The following is a 4,709-nucleotide window of genomic DNA, read 5'->3' on the forward strand; positions in this document are numbered from 1 at the left end:
GTGTGTCCCCATGACCCTGTGTGTGTGTGTCCCCATGACCCTGTGTGTGTGTGTCCCCATGTCCCTGTGTGTGTGTGTCCCCATGTCCCTGTGTGTGTGTGTCCCCATGTCCCTGTGTGTGTGTGTCCCCATGTCCCTGTGTGTGTGTGTCTCCATGTCCCTGTGTGTGTTTCCCCATGTCCCTGTGTGTGTTTCCCCATGTCCCTGTGTGTTTCCCCATGTCCCTGTGTGTGTCCCCATGTCCCTGTCTGTGTGTGTCCCCATGTCCCTGTCTGTGTGTGTGTCCCCATGAACCTGTGTGTGTGTCCCCATGTCCCTGTGTGTGTCCCCATGTCCCTGTCTGTGTGTGTCCCCATGAACCTGTGTGTGTGTCCCCATGTCCCTGTGTGTGTCCCCATGTCCCTGTCTGTGTGGGTGTCCCCATGTCCCTGTCTGTGTGGGTGTCCCCATGAACCTGTGTGTGTGTCCCCATGAACCTGTGTGTGTCCCCATGAACCTGTGTGTGTCCCCATGAACCTGTGTGTGTGTCCCCATGTCCCTGTGTGTGTCCCCATGACACTGTGTGTGTGTGTCCCCATGTCCCTGTGTGTGTGTGTGTCCCCATATCCCAGTCTGTGTGTGCGTGTCCCCATGTCTGTGTGTGCGTGTCCCAGTGTGTGTCTGTGTGTGTGTGTGTCCCCATGTCCCAGTGTGTGTGTGTCCCCATGTCCCAGTGTGTGTGTGTGTGTGTGTGTGTGTCCCCATGTCCCAGTGTGTGTCTGTGTGTGTGTGTGTGTGTCCCCATGTCCCAGTGTGTGTCTGTGTGTGTGTGTGTGTGTCCCCATGTCCCAGTGTGTGTCTGTGTGTGTGTGTGTGTCCCAGTGTGTGTCTGTGTGTATGTGTGTGTGTCCCAGTGTGTGTCTGTGTGTGTGTGTGTCACCATGTCCCAGTGTGTGTCTGTGTGTGTATGTGTGTCACCATGTCCCAGTGTGTGTCTGTGTGTGTGTGTCCATGTCCCAGTCTGTGTGTGTGTCCCCATGACCCAGTGTGTGTCCCCATGACCCAGTGTGTGTGTGTGTGTGTGTGTGTGTGTGTGTGTCCATGACCCAGTGTATGTGTGAGTGTGTCCCCATGGCCCAGTGTGTGTGTGAGAGAGTGTGTCCCCATGGCCCAGTGTGTGTGTGAGAGTGTGTCCCCCTGACCCTGTGTGTGTGTGTGTGTGTGTGTCCCCATGTCCCAGTCTGTGTGTGTGTGTGTTTGTCCCCATGACCCAGTCTGTGTGTGTGTGTGTGTGTCCATGACCCAGTGTGTGTGTGTGAGTATGTCTCCATGTCCCAATGTGTATGTGTGTGTGTGTGTGTCCATGACCCTCTGTGTATGAGAGAGTGTATCCCCATGACCCAGTGTGTGTGAGTGTGTGTCCCCATGTCCCTTTTTTTCTGATTATTGCCTCAGTTAATGACAACATCTCCTGTTCATTTCTATAAGTTTTCTATAGTGTTTACTGTCTTTCCTAATCCCCACCTACATAGTACTGAACCTCACTGAAAATAAATTGTGGCATTTTGCCATTTATGCTTTTATCAAAGACATTTGTTCAGAGAGATAGCTTGTCATTTTGTAATGGAAAGGTATGTGCACTCTGATTCTCGGAGTGATGTAGTCGGAAGCTGGAACGTGGCAGCCAGCCTGGGTGGAGGTGCCGGACAAAGGGTGTTCCAAAAGGTCCTCTATGTCAGAACAGGTGATGGAAAATCGCACACATCTCACCAGGTGTAAGGGTAGAAAAAGGCTCCAGATACAATATAGTCCTGGTCATTGAAGTTCAATATGTCACTGAAATCTGATCACAAATCTGTTAAAATCGCATGGACGATAATAACACCCCAAGATCCCCATGTTAACGTGACAAGGATGTTTCGATCAAAATTCAGTTTCCAAGTCTTGTGGCAGTGGAAAATTAGCAACAAGTTCAAGGCTGTGAATTTGGATTGTCAATAATTCAGTCTCGGGCAATCAATACATGGAGGTCAGTGGACACCTGTGTTTGACAGTATCATCTGTGACTGAACAGTCCCCTTCAGAATACTCTCGATTTACTCTAGATGGGAAAGGGAAGCTAGAAAAGGAGCCCTAAAATTAAGTGCTTCCACTTTCCCCCTGCAGGGAATCATAATCCCATTGGATTACCACCTTGGTGGTCAAAGAGAGAAAATTATTAAATTTAATAACTTGGTATGTTGGAACATGTAGGTAATCTCAAGAGTTACCATCCAGAAAAAAAGAGTGCGCTTGTATCATGTGAACTATCAAGTCATGTGCTCATGTCCTCAATGACGCTCACTACTGAAGGAACAAGTAGTGGGGAAAGACACCTACTGGAAAGACAGAAGTAACAAGTGGCCCTTGTATCCACAGTTGATTGTACCATCTGGAATAGGATCTTGGTGGCACTGCCAGAACTCTGAAGATCTATACCCTAGGGGGTTCCATGATCTGTCAATAAACACACCTGAAAGCGACTCTTTGTCAATCACACAAGCAATAGTTTATTCTTTGATACAGCCGGGTTAGGAGACTCTGATCAACCCAAAAGTATGAGTACTCCTAGACCACCAAAAGCATCCACCGACTTAGGGTTTATATACATTATTCATCATCAGACATGGAACATGATCGCATAGTAACAACCAATCAAATTTCATGAAGCCCTCGTGCATTCTGTTCTAGCCTATCACGATTTCTTGTTAACAACCTGTTCTTTGTCCTGTCTTGTGGTTAGGGTTAAACCGTTACTTCTGCAATTAATCAGATCTACATCAGTCTGCGGTTTCTTGTATCTGAGGTAAAAATATTGACTCCAGATGCTGGAAACCAGATTCTGGATTAGTGGTGCTGGAAGAGCACAGCAGTTCAGGCAGCATCCAAGGAGCAGTAAAATCGACGTTTCCGGCAAAGGGCTTTTGCCCGAAATGTCGATTTCGCTGCTCCTTGGATGTTGCCTGAACTGCTGTGCTCTTCCAGCACCACTAATCCAGAATCTGGTTTCTTGTTTCTGTCTGGTTCAGTGCAATTTAATAATGCAGAAGCCATTTTGTGCAGCTCCTTCAGCCATTTTGTCCCACCTCCCAGGTGCCCACATCCTCATTCCCCCTTAATCACTCTGTGATCACTCAGAGGAAAGGCTAATCTAAATGAATGCCCTTCAAGGCATTCCCAGCCATCAACATCCTCGAGAGCGGCACCACCATTTTTGCCGCTCACCTGGTCACATTTATCATCGCCATCAACATTTTGGTTAGCCATTGGATTGTGAAAGAACATCTCCTGGGGTAAGTCTGTATCAGTAAGGGAACTCATAAGTTTAGCAATTAAATACTTAACAATAGCAATACCGACAGAGGAGAATGATTCTGATGTACATAGCTAAATTGATAAGCCCGATCCCCAGTTTCCCCAACTGGTCCCTTCAGTCATTCTGGGAGAAAGTGAGGATGCTGGAGATCAGAGCTGAAAAGTGTGTTGCTGGAAAAGCACAGCAGGTCAGGCAGCTTCCCCTCCCCCCACCTTATCTTAGTCCCAACCCTTGGACTCAACACCGCCTTCTTGACCTGCAATCTTCTTCCCGACCTCTTCGCCCCAACCCCCTCTCTGGCTATCACCCTCACCTTAACCTCCTTCCACCTATCACATTCCCAACGCCCCTCTCCGAAGTCCCTCCTTCCTACCTTTTATCTTAGCCTGCTTGGCACACCTTGCTCATTCCTGAAGAAGGGCTTATGCCCGAAGCATCGATTCTCCTGTTCCTTGGATGCTGCCTGACCTGCTGTGCTTTTCCAGCAACACATTTTTCAGCCCTTCAGTCGTTCTGTCAAGGAACACATGGGTCTCATCTTGTGTCTTAGTAATATTGTCAGTGTGGTCGAGAATGCCCATAATGCATTTATCTTGGACAATTGTACAGACCCCGCCTTCCCGGGCTAGTATATACAGGTAGTCTAAGGCGTACTGATTCTGCATAGAGTAAAGACACAGATCTGATAATCCCAGTTTAATCTGTTCCAGAGCCCCTCTGGTCTTATTTCCTGGAATGGTCAGGCCACAAATGAGGTAACTGGTTCTTTTGACTTATTATCCCCGCCGATACTCCCAAACTCTGGGTACTCAGGATTCCCCAGTCTATCGAGTGTCCTCCATTGTCACTCAGTCCCTTGGCATCCTTCCAGTTGGAGCAAAAGTCGGCTGAGACCAACCTCTGAGTCCTCCTCGGATGAAGGTTCACTGGCCAGGACAAGGTACTGTTGTGGGAAGTAGGGCTCCGATAGCGACCTTATGGGGAACATCTTTGCCATCAAGGACAAGGAAATTGGTAGCTTTACCTTGGCTGAAGAAATAATGGCCTGGTTTGGTTATAAGCTCTACTGCAGTTAGGTGGTAGTGTGGGGGTATCTAGAGAAACAAAATGAATCTAGAATCTTCTCAGTTCAGGTGATTGGCTGTGGTCAGCCCGCTCTGAGTCAATGTACTGTGAAGAGGGAGAAGAAGAAGAGAGTTCTCTGGGCTAAGAGACATTTGACTTCTGGTTTTCTTCTTTGTTGTTTTTGTATGGTTGTTTGTTTGTCTTTCCAAAAGAAAATATATGAGGGAGGGATTGTTAAAATAGGTTACTGAAATGTTACTGCAGGGGTTCTGGTCAGGCCTACAGGAGTAAAGGACTGACATTTTGCAAG

This window comes from Chiloscyllium punctatum, chromosome 32 (genome assembly GCF_047496795.1).
Source record: "Chiloscyllium punctatum isolate Juve2018m chromosome 32, sChiPun1.3, whole genome shotgun sequence".
Taxonomy (NCBI): Eukaryota; Metazoa; Chordata; class Chondrichthyes; order Orectolobiformes; family Hemiscylliidae; genus Chiloscyllium; species Chiloscyllium punctatum.